This window comes from Arachis hypogaea, chromosome 1, assembly GCF_003086295.3.
Source record: "Arachis hypogaea cultivar Tifrunner chromosome 1, arahy.Tifrunner.gnm2.J5K5, whole genome shotgun sequence".
NCBI lineage: Eukaryota > Viridiplantae > Streptophyta > Magnoliopsida > Fabales > Fabaceae > Arachis > Arachis hypogaea.
The window spans coordinates 70,033,722-70,051,761 of record NC_092036.1 but is presented as its reverse complement, the minus strand read 5'-3'; the positions used below and the strand labels follow the sequence as shown (position 1 = coordinate 70,051,761).

Here is an 18,040-nt window from a genome sequence, read left to right as displayed (position 1 = left end):
AGTCAAGTCAAATTTTCAATTTTAAAAAAAAATCTTATCTTTTCAAAACTTTTTCAAAAAATCAAATCTTTTTCATTTTTTATTTATTTTCGAAAATTTTAAAAATATTTTTTTCAAAAATCTTTTTCTTAATTTTATCTTTATTTTTGAAAATTATGCTAACAATTAATGTGATTGATTAAAAAATTTAATGTTTGTTACTTTCTTGTTAAGAAAGGTTCAATCTTTAAATTCTAGAATCTTATCTTTTAGTTTCTTGTTAGTTAAGTAATTAATTTTAATTTTAAAAATTAAAATCTATCTTATCTTATCTTTTATATCATATCTTTTTCAAAATCTTATCTTCTTATCTTTTCAAAATTTGATTTTAATATCTTTTTCAACTAACTATTTGACTTTTTGTTTGTTTCTTATCTTTTTCAAAACCACCTAACTACTTTTTCCTCTCTAAATTTCGAAAATATCTCACCCTTTTTTTAAAAATTCTTTTTAATTAACTAATTGTTTTAAATTTTAATTTTAATTGTATCTCATCTTTAATTTTCGAAAATCATTAACTCCTTTTCAAAATTAATTTTCAAATTCTCTCTCTCATCTTCTTCTATTTATTTATTCATTTACTAACACTTCTCTTCACCTCTCTTCATCTCCAATCACTGCCTCTATCCTTACCCTTGCATTTGGATTCTCCTTTCTTTATTTTTTTCTTCTTCTACTAATAATAAGGATCCTCTTTACTGTGACATAGAGGATTCCTCTTCTTTTCTTGTTCTTTTCTCTTTCATATGAGCAGGAACAAGAAAAAAGAGAAGGAGATGGCAGCCGAACCCAACAACAATAATGCAAGGAGGATGCTTGGTAATTTTACTACCACGTCCAAGTTTGATGGAAGAAGCATCTCAATTCCTGCCATTGGAGCAAACAATTTTGAGCTGAAACCTCAATTAGTTGCTCTAATGCAACAAAACTGCAAGTTTCATAGACTTCCATCTGATGATCCTTACCAGTTTTTAACTGAGTTCTTGCAGATTTGTGAGACTGTTAAGACGAATGGAGTAGATCCTGAAGTCTACAGGCTCATGCTTTTCCCTTTTGCTATAAGAGACAGAGCTAGAACATGGTTTGACTCACAACCTAAAGATAGCCTGGACTCCTGGGATAAGCTGGTCACGGCCTTCTTGGATAAATTCTTTCCTCCTCAAAAGCTGAGCAAGCTTAGAGTGGATGTTCAGACCTTCAAGCAAAAAGATGGTGAATCCCTCTATGAAGCTTGGGAAAGATACAAGCAGATGACCAAAAAGTGTCCTTATGACATGTTTTCAGAGTGGACCATATTAGATATATTCTATTATGGTCTATCTGAGTTTTCCAAGATGTCATTGGACCACTCTGCAGGTGGATCCATTCACCTAAAGAAAACGCCTGCAGAAGCTCAGGAACTTATTGACATGGTTGCAAATAACCAATTCATGTACACTTCTGAGAATAATTCCGTGAACAATGGGACGCCTCAAAGGAAGGGAGTTCTTGAAATTGATGCTCTGAATGCCATATTGGCTCAGAACAAAGTGTTGACTCAGCAAGTCAACATGATTTCTCAAAGTCTGAATGGATGGCAAAATGCATCCAACAGTACTAAAGAGGCATCTTCTGAAGAAGAAGCTTATGATCCTGAAAACCCTGCAATGGCAGAGGTAAATTACATGGGTGAACCTTATGGAAACACCTATAATTCATCATGGAGAACTCATCTAAATTTCTCATGGAAGGATCAACAAAATCCTCAACAAGGCTTTAATAATGGTGGAAGAAATAGGCTCAGCAATATCAAGCCTTATCCATCATCTTCTCAGCAACAGACAGAGAATTATAAACAGAATACCTCTAACTTAGCAAATTTAGTCCCTGATCTGTCTAAGGCCACTTTAAGTTTCATGAATGAAACAAGATCCTCCATCCAAAATCTGGAGGCACAAGTAGGCCAGCTGAGTAAGAAAATCACTAAAACTCCTCCTAATACTCTCCCAAGCAATACAAAAGAGAATCCAAAAAGAGAGTGCAAGGCCATTGATATAATCAATATGGCCGAATGCAAGGAGGAGGGAGAGGACGCGAATCCCAATGAGGAAGATCTCATGGGACATCTCTCAAGCAGGAAGGAGTTCCCTATTGAGGATCCAAAGAAATCTGAGGCTCATATAGAGACCATAGAAATTTCATTAAATCTCCTTCTACCATTCATGAGCTCTGAAGATTATTCTTCCTCTGAAGAGGATGAAGATGTAACTGGAGAGCAAGTTGCTCAATATCTATGAGTCATCATGAAGCTGAATGCCAAGTTATTTGGTAATGAGACTTGGGAAGGTGAACTTCCCTTGCTCATTAGTGAACTTGATACATGGGTTCAGCAAACTTTACCTCAAAAGAAACAAGATCCTGGGAAATTCTTAATACCCTGTACCATAGGCACCATGACCTTTGAAAAAACTCTGTGTGACCTAGGGTCAGGCATAAATCTTATGCCACTCTCTGTAATGGAGTAGCTGGGGATCATTGAGGTACAGCCTGCCTTATTCTCATTATAATTGGCAGACAAGTTAGTAAGACAAGCTTATGGATTAGTAGAGGACGTGTTGGTAAAGGTTAAAGGCCTTTACATTCTTGCTGATTTCATAATCTTAGACACTAGGAAGGAGGAGGATGAATGCATTATCCTTGGAAGACTTTTCCTAGCCACAGCAGAAGCTATGATAGATGTTAACAGAGGAGAATTAGTCCTTCAATTGAATGGGGACTACCTTGTGTTTAAAGCACACAGCTATCTTTCTATAACAAGGGAGAGTAAGCATGCAGAGCTTCTCTCAGTATAGAGTCAAACAGAGCCCCCACAATCAAACTCTAATTTGGTGTTGGGAGGCCACAACCAAACACTAAGTTTGGTGTTGAATCCCCACAACCAAACTCTAAGTTTGGTGTTGGGACTATACAACATTGACCTGATCACCTGTGTGGCTCCATGAGAGCCCGCTGTCAAGCTATTGACATTAAATAAGCACTTATTGGGAGGCAACCCAATTTTTTTATCTAATTTTATTTTATTTTCATTGTTATCTTATGTTTTATTAGGTTCATGATCATGTGGAGTCACGAAAAAAATATTAAAATTAAAAACAGAATCAAAAATAGCAGAAGAAAAATCACACCCTGGAGGAAGGACTTAAAGGAGCATCTGGCTGGCGTTCAACGCTAGAACAGAGCATGGATCTGGCGCTGAACGCCAGAAACAAGCATGAAATTGGCGTTCAACGCCAGAAACATGCTGCACATGGGCGTTGAATGCCTAGAACATGCATCACTTCGGCGTTTAAACACCAGAATTGCGTGCAATGGCATTGTACATGCCTAGTTGGTGCAGGGATGTAAATCCTTGACACCTCAGGATTTGTGGACCCCACAGGATTATCTCAAGATCTGTGGACCCCACAGGATCCCCACCTACCTCAACTCTTAACCAATCACCTCTTCACCACTCACATCCATCCATCTATTCCCCACCCAATCCCACCCATATGGCCGAACGATACACATCTCTCCCTCTCCTCCATATCTTATTCTCCTTCCATTCTTTCTTCTTTGCTCGAGGGCGAGCAACATTCTACGTTTGGTGTGGTAAAATCATATCTTTTTTGTTTTTCCATAACCATTAATGGTACCTAAGGCCAGAGAAACCTCAAAAAAAAAAAAGAGAAGAAGAATAGAAAAGGGAAGACAAAAGCTTCCACCTCTGAGTCATGGGAGATGGAGAGATTCATCTCAAGGGTCCATAGCTCAGTAGAAGAGCATTTGACTGCACATCAAGAGAGCATGAGGAATTCCCTCATCAAGAAATTCCTGAGATACCTCAGGGGATACATTTTCCTCCACACAACTATTGGGAGCAACTAAGGATAAGAGCACCAAAATCACTAGGGATCAAGCAACAGAGGCAAGGAAGAGACATAAAGGAGCTCAAAAAGCACCATTAGTCCTTCAAAAAGGCGCCACCCTCACTAAGGTGGAATCATTCCTTAACTTCCTTGTTCTTATCTTTGTTTTTCGATTTTTATGCTATATGTGTGTTTATGTTTTGTGTCTCTACCTCATGATCATTAGTATTGAGTAACTATGTCTTAAGGCTATAAATAATTCCATAAATCCTTCACCTTTCTTAAATGAAAAATGTTTTTTAATTCAAAAGAACAAGAAGAACATGAATTTCGAAATTATCCTTGGATTTAGTTTAATTATATTGATGTGGTGACAATACTTTTTGTTTTCTAAATGAATGCTTGAACAGTGCATAATTTTGATCTTGTTGTTTATGAATGTTAAAATTGTTGGCTCTTGAAAGAATGATGAACAAAGAGAAATGCTATTGATAATCTAAAAAATCATGAAATTGATTCTTGATGCAAGAAAAAGCAGTGAAAAAGCAAAAGCTTGTGAAAAAAATGGCGCAAAAAAAATCAGAAAGAAAAAGAAAAAGCAAGCAGAAAAAGCCAATTGCCCTTAAAACCAAAAGGCAAAGGTAAAAAGGATCCAAGGCTTTGAGCATCAATGGATAGGAGGGCCCAAGGAAATAAATCCAGGCCTAAGCGGCTAAATCAAGCTGTCCCTAACCATGTGCTTGTGATCCAAAGCTGAAAGAGTGTGCTTAAGAGCACTGGACACCTCTAACTGGAGACTTTAGCAAAGCTGAGTCACAATCTGAAAAGGTTCACCCAGCTATGTGTCTGTGGCATTTATGTATCCGGTGGTAATACTGGAAAACAAAGTGCTTAGGGCCACGGCCAAGACTCATAAGTAGCTGTGTTCAAGACTCAACATACTTAACTAGGAGAATCAATTAACACTATCTGAACTCTGAGTTCCAAGAGAAGCCAATCATTCTAAACTTCAAAGGATGAAGTGAGATGCCAAAACTATTCAGAAGCAAAAAGCTACAAGTCCCGCTCATCTAATTAGAATTAATATTCATTGATATTTTGGAATTTATAGTATATTCTCTTCTTTTTATCCTAATTGATTTTCAGTTTCTTGGGGACAAGCAACAATTTAAGTTTGGTGTTGTGATGAGCGGATAATTTATATGCTTTTTGGCATTGTTTTTAGGTAGTTTTTAGTATGATCTAGTTACTTTTAGGGATGTTTTCATTAGTTTTTATGCTAAATTCACATTTCTGGACTTTACTATGAGTTTGTGTGTTTTTTTGTGATTTCATGTATTTTCTGGCTGAAATTGAGGGACCTGAGCAAAACTCTTATAGGAGGCTGACAAAGGACTGCTGATGCTATTGGAATCTGACCTCCCTTCACTCAAAATAGATTTTCTGGAGCTACAGAACTCCAAATGGCGCGCTCTTAACGGCACTGGAAATTAGACATCCAGAGCTTTCCAGCAATATATAATAGTCCATACTTTATTCGTAATTAGAAGACGTAAACTGGCGCTCAACGCTAGTTTCATGCTGCATTCTAGAGTCAAACGCCAGAAACACGTCACGAACCAGAGTTGAATGCCAGAAACACGTTACAACTTGGCGTTCAACTCCAATAAAAGCCTCTGCACGTGTAACATTCAAGCTCAGCCCAAGTACACACCAAGTGGGCCCCGGAAGTGGATTTATGCATCAATTACTTACTTCTGTAAACCCTAAGTAGCTAGTTTATTATAAATAGGACATTTTACTATTGTATTTTCATCCTGGATTGTATTTTTTATCCTGTGACCACGTTTGGGGCTGGTCTCTCGGCCATGCCTAAACCTTCATCACTTATGTATTTTCAATGGTGGGGTTTCTACACACCAAAGATTAAGGGTTTGGAGCTCTGCTGTACCTCAAGTTTCAATGCAAGTACTACTATTTTCTATTCAATTCGCCTTATTCCTATTCTAAGATATTCGTTGCACTTCAATATGATGAATGTGATAATCCGTGACACTCATCATCATTCTCACCTATGAACGCGTGACTGACAACCACTTCCGTTCTACCTTAGACCGGGCGCATATCTGCAAAAGAATCAAGGGATTCTATTCCAATATGATCGAGAACCGATAGATGATTAGCCGTGCTGTGACAGAGCATTTGGACCATTTTCACTGAGAGGATGGGATGTAGCCATTGACAACGGTGATGCCCTACATACAGCTTGCCATAGAAAGGAGTGACAAAGATTGGATAAAAGCAGTAGGAAAGAAGGGATTCAAAAGGAACGCAGCATCTCCATGCACCTATCTGAAATTCCCACTATTGAATTATATGAGTAACTATTTACGATTTTATTCCTTCGCGTATACTATAATTTCTTAATAGAGTTGAATCCGCCTGACTGGGATTTACAAGATGACCATAGCTTGCTTCATACCAACAATCTCTGTGGGATCGACCCTTACTCACGTAAGGTATTACTTTGACGACCAAGTACACTTGCTTGTTAGTTGTGCGGAGTTGTGACAAAGTGTGATTTATGTTTGAGAGCACCAAGTCTTTGGATCCATTGTTGATGAGCATATCTCTTGGATTCCTTAATCAGAATCTTCGTGGTATAAGCTAGATTGATGGCGGCATTCATGAGAATCCGGAAAGTCTAAACCTTGTCTGTGTTATTCCGAGTAGGATTCAGGGATTGAATGACTGTGACGAGCTTCAAACTCGCTTTTGTTGGGCGTGATGACAAATGCAAAAGAATCAAGGGATTCTATTCCAACATGATCGAGAACCGACAGTTGATTAGTTGTGCCGTGACAGAGCATTTGGAACTTTTTCACTGAGAGGATGGGATGTAGCCATTGGCAACGTTGATGCCCTACATACAGCTTGCCATGGAAAGGAATAAGAAGGATTGAAGAAAGGCAGTAGGAAAGCAGAGATCCAACAGGGACAAGCATCTCCAGACACTTATTTAAAATTCCCGCCATTGAATTACATGAGTAACTCTATCTTTATTTTTTGCTTTATTTATTATTCGAAAACTCCATAATATTTACTATCCGCCTAACTGAGATTTACAAGATGACTATAGCTTGCTTCATACCAACAATCTCCATGGGATCGACCCTTACTCACGTAAGGTATTACTTGGACGACCCAGTGCACTTGCTGGTTAGTTGTGCAGAGTTGTGACTAAGTGTGATTCACGTTTGAGAGCGCTACCAAGTTTTTGGCGCCATTGTTGATGATCCCAATTTTGTGCACCACCATACAAATAGTGCCTCCAGATCTTCAGAGCAAACACCACTGCAGCAAACTCCAAGTCATGCGTCGGATATTTTCGTTCATGAGGTCTCAGCTGCCGGGAAGCATAAGTGACGTGAGCGGAAATTGGCAGATTAAGAAATAACTAGAAAATGGCGTTGCGAGTACAGTTTTTAACCGGCAAAAATCCACTCGTCAATTTAGAAAGGGGTTGTCACAAATTTTAGAAATAAAATACTAGGAGTATGAGTCCTAGGTCGTCGCCCAACGAGTTACAGGAAGATGTGCTATTTTATCAATCAGGGGTTTTCAAAAGAGGTTTTGAATTTGATGACCAAAAAATTAAATTAGAGAAATTATATGATTTTTAAATAAAATCTTGACCGGGAGAAGATTAATTGGATGTTCTATCCTTGTTAGAATTTTATCAAGAGCAATTAATAATTAGTCATTGTTTTAATATAGTTAACCCTCAACGAATGAAGGAAAATCAAATTAAAAGTCAACTTCTATTCACAAGTCCTAATCCTCTCCCTTGGGAAGGATTAGAGTTAGTGATTTACAAGTCAACCAACAATAAACCAATTACATTTGAACTCTTGAGCATTCTAACTCAAGGTTCTCCTTTTAATCATCTCCCAATCATGTGTTGGGACTACTTGATGAGCGGATAATTTATACGCTTTTTGGCATTATTTTTAGGTCGTTTTTAGTAAGTTCAAGCTACTTTTAGGGATGTTTTCATTAGTTTTTCTGTTAAATTCACATTTCTGGACTTTACTATGAGTTTGTGTGTTTTTCTGTGATTTCAGGTAATTTTTGGCTGAAATTGAGGGACTTGAGCAAAACTCTGAAAGAGGCTGACAAAAGGACTGCTGATGCTGTTGGAATCTGACCTCCCTTCACTCAAAATGAATTTTCTAGAGCTACAGAACTCCAATTGGCACGCTCTCAATGGCGTTGGAAAGTAGACATCCAGAGCTTTCCAGAAATATATAATAGTTCATACTTTATTCGGAAATTGACGATGTAACTTGGCGTTGAACGCCAAGTACATGCTGCTGACTGGAGTTAAACGCCAGAAAAACGTCATGATCCGGAGTTGAACGCCCAAAACATGTTATAACTTGGAGTTCATCTCCAAGAAAAGCCTCAGCTCGTGGATAGATCAAGCTCAGCCCAAGCATACACCAAGTGGGCCCCGGAAGTGGATTTATGCATCAATTACTTACTCATGTAAACCCTAGTAGCTAGTCTAGTATAAATAGGATAAGTTACTATTGTATTAGACATCTTTTGACAGTTTAATCTTTTGACTTTGTAGTCTTTGATCATTCGGTCTTTTGATCATGGAGAGGGCTGGCCATTCGGCCATGCCTGAACCTTTTACTTATGTATTTTCAACAGTGGAGTTTCTGCACACCATAGATTAAGGGTGTGGAGCTCTGTTGTACCTCAAGTTTCAATACAATTACTATTACTTTCTATTCAATTCTCTTCTATCCTTATTCCAAGATATACGTTATACTTAACTTTGATGAATGTGATGATCCGTGACACTCATCATCATTCTCACCTATGAACGCGCTTGATTGACAACCACTTCCGTTCTACTTTAGGCCGGGCGCATATCTCTTAGATTCTCCAACAGAATCTTCGTGGTATAAGCTAGATAGATGGCGGCATTGATGAGGATCCGGAAAGTCTAAACCTTGTCTATGGTATTCTGAGTAGGATTCTGGGATTGAATGACTGTGACGAGCTTCAAACTCCTGAAGGCTGGGCGTGATGTCAAGTGCAAAAGAATCAAGGGATTCTATTCCAACCTGATTGAGAACCGACAGATGATTAGCCGTGCTGTGACAGAGCATAGGAACGTTTTCACTGAGAGGATGGGATGTAGCCATTGACAACAGTGATGCCCTACATACAGCTTGCCATGGAAAGGAGTAGGAAGGATTGGATGAACGTAATAAGAGAGTAGAGATTCAAGAGGAGCACAGCATCTCCATACGCCTATCTGAAATTCCCACTATTGATTTACATAAGTATTTCTATCCCTTTTTATTTTCTTTTTATTATTAATTTTCGAACTCACCATAAACCAATTTAATCTGCCTAACTGAGATTTACAAGGTGACCATAGCTTGCTTCATACCAACAATCTCTGTGGGATCGACCCTTACTCACGTAAGGTATTACTTGGATGACCCAGTTCACTTGCTGGTTAAGTTGAACGGAGTTGTGGAAAGAAAGTGCTGAGTTAGTCTTTTTTGGCACATGCCAGAGAGCCATTATTGTTGATCACAATTTCGTCCACCACTACTCACTCATCATAATTATAGACTTCACAAAATCAATGGGGAAAATAAGAGAAGACATAATAAATAATAATAAAAGAGATTAATTAAAAATAAAGATAGTCTGTATTAATAACTTGTGAAAATAATCCAATGTCAACTCTGGAGGAATTAAGAATGTGGAAGAATAAATGAAAAGTAAATAACAAGCTATAATGACTAGTACCGGAGGTAGACTCTTCTCAAAAGCTAAAGCCAAAATTCTTCAAACTCCTAATTTAGGAATGTTCAAGTGAGAAACCTAGGGGAGGAGTAAATTCAAATCTAAAAACTTGAAATTATGTGGAATGAATTCTTTTTCTGTCTCTGCATGTTCCCTGGCTCTAATCTGTGTTTCTGGGCCGAGAACTGGGTTGAAATCTGGCCCAGAATCTCTGTCAGCGACTTTTGTAATTCTGCAGATCACGCACGTCACGCGGCCGCGTCGTCCATGCGATCGCGTCACTAAGCGTTTCTCGTACCACGCGTGCGCGTCGTCCATGCACTCGCGTCGTTCGTGCATCTTCCATTTCGCGCGGTCGCATGAGCTATGCGACCGCGTGACTTCTCGCTGGTCATCTCTTCAATTCCTTCTGTTCATTCCATTTTTGCATGCGTCCTCTTCATTTCTTACGCCATTCCTGCCCTATGAAGCCTGAAACACTTAACACACAGATCACGGCATCGAATGGTACGAAGGAAGATAAAAATATACAACTAAAAGGTCTTTAGGAAGCAAGTTATCAATCATATAATACTTTTAGGAAGGAATTGTAAATACATGCAAATCATATGAATAAGTGGGCAATGATTTGATAAAACCACACAATTAAACACAATATGAATCACAAAATAGTGGTTTATCAACCTCCCCACACTTAAACATTAGCATGTCCTCATGCTAAGTTGAAGGAGATAAATATGAATGAATAGGAACATGTAAGACTCATGCAATGCAACCTATATACATATGAATGCAACTATATGATTTTGTCTACATGATTAAAAATAGATAAGTTCTTTAAGACAAAACATGGGGCAGATTTCACTAATTCAAATCATATTGTAAAAGCAGATAAATTTGTAAGAAGATAGCTCGTGAAAGCAGGGAGTACAGGATTGAGCATTGAACCCTTACTGTTGGTGCGTGTGCACTCTAATCACCTCTAGCATATGGGGTAATCACTCTATCCCTCTCTAGTTATGCTTTCAAAAATTTTGTTTTTCACCAAATCAATCAACAATTTTAAAATGCCAATGCAAACATCATGAGGTCTTTCCATGGTTGTAATGGGGCTAAGGTAAAGGTGAGGATACACATATGGCTAAGTGAGCTTGTATATTGAATCTTTAATTAACCTAAGCTCCTACCTAACATACATATACTCGATATAAATTTAATATTCATCTTAGCTACCCAAAATCTCCTTTTCACGTTCCATATTCATGTATCAACCTTTATTTTAAATTTTTATCATATGGGCATTGATTATTAATTCTGACTTAACATTGGGGTGATTTTGTCCCCTTATTCACTAAAATAAAGAAAATATTTTTTAAATTTTTTTATTTTTTTTCATTTTTATAAAAATGTAAATGTAGTATGCAGATGAAATGCAAGATATAGGCATTAGTACTGAGAAGAGTTATAGATGAGGGAAGATAAGGAGAGAGGGAGGAACGATCATACCATGGTGGGTTGTCTCTCACCCAGCACTTTGCTTTAACATCCGTAAGTTGGACGCTCCACTAGCTCAGTCTTCTGCTGTGGGCGGATCTTCCAAGAGGAAGACCTCTAGTTCCTGGTTTTTCGCCATCTTTTCGCCATGGAATAGCTTCAAGCGATGTCCATTGACCTTGATAAGTTTAGAGCTTGAACGATGGCTCAAGTGAAAGACTCCATATGGTTCCACCCGCTCTACTCGATACGGACCATCCCATCTGGATCTCAGCTTGCCTGGCATAAGTCGTATTCTAGAGTTGTAAAGTAGGACTAAGTCCCTAGGTTGGAATTCTCTTCTCTTAATGCTTTTGTCATGCACAGCCTTCACTTTCTCTTTATACAGCCTAGAGTTTTCATAAGCTTCAAAGCAAAGGCTCTCTAATTTTTACAGTTGCAACTTCCGTTTAGCTCCGTCTCTCTCATAGTCCATGTTGCATTCCTTTACCGCCCAGAAGGCCTTATGTTCTAACTCGACTGGAAGATGGCAGGCCTTTTCATAAACCAAGTAGAAAGGACTCATCCCAATCGGTGTCTTTTATGCTATCCGATATGCCCAAAGCGCGTCTTGGAGCCTGGTGCTCCATTCCTTCCTATGAGGCTTGACTACCTTTTGTAGTATGCGCTTTATTTCTCTTTTAGACACCTATGCTTGCCCATTAGTCTGGGGGTGATAGGCGGTTGATACTTTATGAATGATCCCGTGCCTCTTCAGTAAACCTGTTAGTCTCCTTTTACAAAAGTGAGTACATTGATCGCTCACGATTGCTCGTGGTGATCCAAAGCGACAAATAATATGATTTCTAACAAAGTAAACAACGGAGTTAACATCATTAGTACGGGTAGGAATGGCTTCCACCCATTTAGAAATATAATCTATAGCTAACAGTATATAAAGGTGGCCATTAGAATTTGGAAATGGACCTACGAAGTCAATGCTCCAAACATCAAAAATTTCACAGAAAAGCATAATTTGCTGAGGCATTTCATCCCTCTGTGATATATTACCAAACTGTTGGCATGGAGGACAAGATTTACAAAGATTAGCAGCATCTCTAAAAAGAGTAGGCCACCAGAATCCACAGTCTAAAACTTTTCTAGCAGTTCGTTGGGGGCCAAAATGTCCTCCACTCTTAGATGAGTGGCAGGCCTCTAAAATGGACTGGAATTCTGACTGAGGTACACACCGTCTAATTACCTGGTCCGTGCCACACCTCCATAGATATGGGTCATCCCATACATAGTATTTGGACTCGCTTTTCAGCTTGTCTCTCTGATGCTTAGTAAAATTAGAAGGGAAAGTATGGCTAACTAGATAATTAGCTACAGGTGCATACCAAGGGGCTACATCAGATATTGCCTGTAAGCTATCAAAAAGGAAATTATCATTGATAGGAATGGAGTCATCTTTAATGTGCTCAAGGCAACTCAAGTGGTCAGCCACTAAATTTTAGTTCCCACTCCTATCTTTAATTTCCAGATCAAATTATTGCAACAGTAGCATCCAACATATTAGCCTTGGCTTAGACTCTTTTTTAGCTAATAAATATTTTAGAGCTACATGATCTGAGTACACTACTACCTTAGTACCAAGTAAGTAGGTTCGAAATTTATCTAGAGCAAAAACAATAGCTAGAAGCTCTTTTTCAGTAGTAGTATAATTAGATTGAGCAGCATCTAAAGTCTTAGATGCATAAGCAATTACAAAGGGGTCATTACCTTCATGTTGAGCCAGTGCTGCTCCTACTGCATGATTGGAGGCGTCACACATGATTTCAAATGGTTGACTCCAGTCTGGTCCCCTCACAATTAGAGCTTGAGTCAAGGCGGTCTTTAGCTTATCAAAGCTTGTTTGCAATCCTCACTGAAGTCGAACTCAATGTCTTTCTGCAGTAGTCTGGTCAAGGGTAGTGCTACCTTACTGAAGTCCTTAATGAATCTCCTGTAAAAACCTGCATGGCCAAGGAACGAACGGACTTCCCTCAAAGAGGAGGGGTAAGATAAACTAGAAATAACATCCACCTTTGCTGGGTCTACAAAGATACCAGTATCAGAAACAACATGTCTTAGAATAATACCTTGTTTTACCATAAAATGACACTTTTCAAAATTTAAAACAAGGTTTGAACTAACACACATATCTAATACTTTAGACAAACTATCCAAGAAAAGGTTAAATGAATCACCATAGACGCTAAAGTCATCCATAAAAACTTCCATACAAGTCTCAATGAGATCAGAGAAAAGACTCATCATGCACCTTTGGAAAGTAGCTGGTGCATTGCACAAGCCAAAGGGCATTCTTTTGTAAGCATAAGTCCCAAAAGGACATGTAAAAGTAGTCATTTCCTGCTCTTCTGGAGCTATATGGATTTGAAAATAACCTGTGTAACCATCTAGAAAGCAGTAGTGAGATTTACCTGACAGTCGATCAAGCATCTGATCAATGAATGGCAAGGGATAGTGATCCTTGCGCGTGGCTTGGTTGAGACGCCTGTAGTCAATGCAAACTCTCCATGCGTTCTGCACTCTAGTTGTCAGAAGCTCTCCTTGCTCATTCCTTATTGTTGTGACCCCAGACTTCTTGGGCACTACTTGTACTGGGCTGACCCATTCGCTATCTGAAATAGGGTAAATGATATCTGCCTCAAGTAGTCTGGTTACTTCCTTCTTGACAACTTCTAAGATGGTGGGGTTCAATCTTCTCTGAGGTTGATGGACAGGCTTTGCTCCTTCTTCTAAGAATATTCTATGTTTACAAACTTGAGGGCTGATGCCTACTATATCCGCCAAGCTCCATCCAATTGCTTTCTTATGCATCCTCAACACACTAAGAAGTTGTTCTTCTTCGTGGGAAATGAGCTCCCTTGCAATGATAACTGGAAACTTCTGCTTGTCCTCAAGGTATGGATACTTGAGGTATGGGGGAAGGGGCTTTAATTCCATTTTCTGCTCATGGTTCGGTTCTGGATTCTCTGGCCCTGGCGAAAATGGTGATGAATCTTCAGTATGTTCAGAGAATGTCCCCACACTTGGATCTTGCTCCATGTGACTCTCTTCCGTTTCTTTCTGGTGAGTTGCAGCTATAATCTCATAAATGATGTCATATTGGAATATGGAGTGATCTTCTAGGGGATGCTTCATAGCTTCATCTAGATTGAAGCTCACTGTTCTGCCATCTACTTCAAAGGAATAGGTACCCGATAAGGCATCCAGCTTGAATTTTGAAGTCTTAAAAAATGGTCTACCAAACAGGATTGACGAAGGTCTCCCTGAGTCATTTTGGAGCATCTCCAGGATATAAAAGTCAATGGGAAACGTGAGCCCCTTAATGCTCACCAATACATCTTCAGCAATTTCAACCACTGTGATAATGCTCTTATCTGTTAACACAAAACGAGCTACCGACCTTTTTAAGGGAGGGAGCCTTAAAGAATTATATATAGACAAGGGCATATACTCACACATGCTCCTAAATCACACATACAGTCAGAAAATATCACACCTCCAATGGTACAGTTAACCATGCATGGGCCTGGGTCACTACATTTTTCAGGTATATTTCCCATTAAAGCAGATATAGAACTACCTAAAGGAATAGTTTCTAATTCATTAATTTTATCTTTATGTCTGCACAATTCTTTTAGAAACTTTGCATATTTAGGCACTTGCTGAATAACATCAAAAAGGGGAACAGTTACCTCAACCTTTTTGAAAATCTCCACCATTTTTGGATCATGTTCCATCTGCTTTCTGGGCTTCTTAGCAAGGTGTGGAAATGGAACAAGAGTGGCGTCTTTTATAGCTTCAGCTTGCTGGGGTTCCACACTCTTTGGTTGGGCTGTTTCCGTTTCAACCATGCCTTGTACTTCATCTTCTTCTTCAACATTCTCTACCTCAAGCGTGTCTACAGCTGGGGCGTGTTCTGATGGGCTTGATTCCTCTGGATTCCTCTCTTGCAGTGTGGTTCTAGATCTCAGGGTAATGGCATTGACGCCACCCTTGGGGTTGGGTAATGGTTGAGAGGGGAGTCCACCAGAGCTTGAGGACTGGTTGTTAGAGTTATTCAGTGATCCAATCTGTGAGACAAGGGCTTGTAAGGTAGAATTCAGACCATTTAGAGTAGAAGTAAGGTTGTTTTCCATGGCCTGCTATCTTCGATCAATAGATTGTAGCAACTTATCATTAGAAGATGAAGAGGGGTAAGTGATCTGAAGGGTCTGCTGAGATGTTTGAGGTTGTCTTAGATGAGGTGCTTTGTAGGCCTGATTCTGATTCTATTGCCTGAAGTTGTTATTGTTATTCCACCTCTGGTTTCCATTGTTATCCCTGCCTCCTCTGTTGTGATTGTCCCTCCAACCCTGGTTAGAATTATCTCTCCAGCCTTGGTTGGGGTTATCCTGCCATCCATGGTTGTAGCTGCCACCTTGGTTGTACCCTTGGTTGGGGCGATCATAGAAGTTGTGAGTGGCTGCCACAGTGTGATCTTCCGGTTGGAGTTACAGACACTCATCAGTATAATGACTGTAATATACACAGATTCTGCATACTCTTTGGGGAACCAACTGTTGGCTGTGCTGTCGTGGAGAAGGCTGAACTTGCTGAGCTTGTTGTTGACTTAGTTGTATCTGCTTTAGTAAGTTGGTCATTTCACATAAGCTCTGAGTTATAGCAACTGTCTCTTTGCTAGAGGACACCTCTGCAACAGCTCTTGACCGACATTTTTTCTGCCTGTGCCTCTTTCGTAGTCTTGTACTTTTTCATAGACCCATTGCAAGCACCTTCCAATGTGGTCATATCTTGAGATTTCATGCCCTGTGTAAAGTAGCCGAGCAACACTATCTTGTCAATCATATGGTGGGGACATACTTCCAGAAGATTATTGAAGCGTTCCAAATATTCATAGAGAGCCTCAGATTCATCCTGAACGATCATGGACATGTCTTTCCTCAGTTTATCGGCAACCTCAGCTGGAAAGAATTTCTCCAAAAATTATCTTCTAAGCGTATCCCAGTTAGAAACAGTTGCTCCGGATTGAGTGTAGTACCACTCTTTTGCTTTCCCCTCAAGAGAGAATGGGAAAGCCTTTAGCAAAATAGAAGTTTCGTCAGTACCATCACGCTTAACAGTAGAACAAGCTGTCTGAAAATCCCTAAGGTGCTTGATAGGCTCTTGAGTAGGTAAGCCATGAAACTTGGGCATTAAGTTGAGTAGTGCAGACTTAATTTCAAAATCCACAGCAACTGCTGGGTGGTGTGCCTGGAATGGTTGTAGCGTAAAATCAGGGGCTGCAGCCTCCTGGATAGTGACTCTCCTAGGTGCTGCCATGTCACCTACACGTAAATCAACTGGATCAGTAGAGATGAAGCTTGTTTCTTCTTTAGATAACGTTTCAGGTTCGTCCTCAGAGAGGACTAGCCGATGCCGAGCTTGCCTTATACATGAAATAGTCCTTTCAATCTCATGGTCAAATACTGGCAAGCTTGGATGAGGAAGTGAACGAGTCATTCAATGAAAGAAATGTGTAGCTCATAGTAACAAAAATAAAAAGAAAAATGCAATTAAATAAATTCCAATCAATAAATTAGAACACTATTGCAACTCCCCGGCAACGGCGCCAAAAATTAACGTGAGCGGAAATTGGTAGATTAAGAATTAACTAGAAAAATGGTGTTGCGAGTATAGTTCTTAACCGGCAAAAATCCACTCGTCAATTTAGAAAGGGGTTGTCACAAATTTTAGAAATAAAATACTAGGAGTATGAGTCCCAGGTCGTCTCCCAACGAGTTGCAGGAAGATGTGCTATTTTATCAATCAGAGGTTTTGAAAAGAGGTTTTGAATTTGATGACCAGAAAATTAAATTAGAGAAATTATATGATTTTTAAATAAGATCTTGACCGGGAGAAGATTAATTGGAAGTTCTATCTTTGTTAGAATTTTATCAAGAGCAATTAATAAATAGTCATTGTTTTAATTTAGTTAACCCACAACGAATAAAGGAAAGTCAAATTAAAAGTCAACTTCTATTCACAAGTCCTAATCCTCTCCCTTGGGAAGGATTAGAGTTAGTGATTAACAAGTCAACCAACAATAAACCAATTACAATTGAACTCTTGAGTATTCTAACTCAAGGTTCTCCTTTTAATCATCTCCAAATCAAGTTGGGGGACTACTCACTCATCATAATTATAGACTTCACAAAATCAATGGGAAAAATAAGAGAAGACATAATAAATAATAATAAAAGAGATTAATTAAAAATAAAGATAGTCTGTCTTAATAACTTGTGAAAGTAATCCAATGTCAACTCTGGAGGAATTAAGAATATGGAAGAATAAATGAAAAGTAAATAACAAGCTATAATGACTAGTACCGGAGGTAGACTCTTCTCAAAAGCTTAAGCCAAAATTCTTCAAAATCCTAATTTAGGAATGTTCAAGTGAGAAACCTAGGGGAGGAGTAAATTCAGATCTAAAAACTTGAAATTATGCGGAATGAATTCTTCTTCTGTCTTTGCATGTTCCCTAGCTCTAATATGTGTTTCTGGGCCGAGAACTAGGTTAAAATTCGGCCCAGAATCTCTGTTAGCGACTTTTGTAATTCTGTAGATCACGCACGTCACGCGGCCGTGTCGTCCACGCGATTGCGTCACTCAGCGTTCTCAGCGTTTCTCGTACCATGCGTGCGCATCGTCCATGCACTCGCCTTGTTCGTGTAGCTTCCAATCCGTACGGCCGCGTCA

The 18,040-nt window shown here is 39.1% G+C and overlaps 1 non-coding gene across 1 annotated transcript; it reads right to left on the bottom strand.

Moving 5' to 3' along the window:
• Positions 1–1,211: 1,211 nt before the first annotated feature.
• On the bottom strand, positions 1,212–1,315 carry LOC112715907 (small nucleolar RNA R71). The gene has a single exon (XR_003160054.1). It is a non-coding gene; the product is annotated as a small nucleolar RNA R71 (small nucleolar RNA).
• Between the last annotated feature and the right edge of the window lie 16,725 nt (positions 1,316–18,040).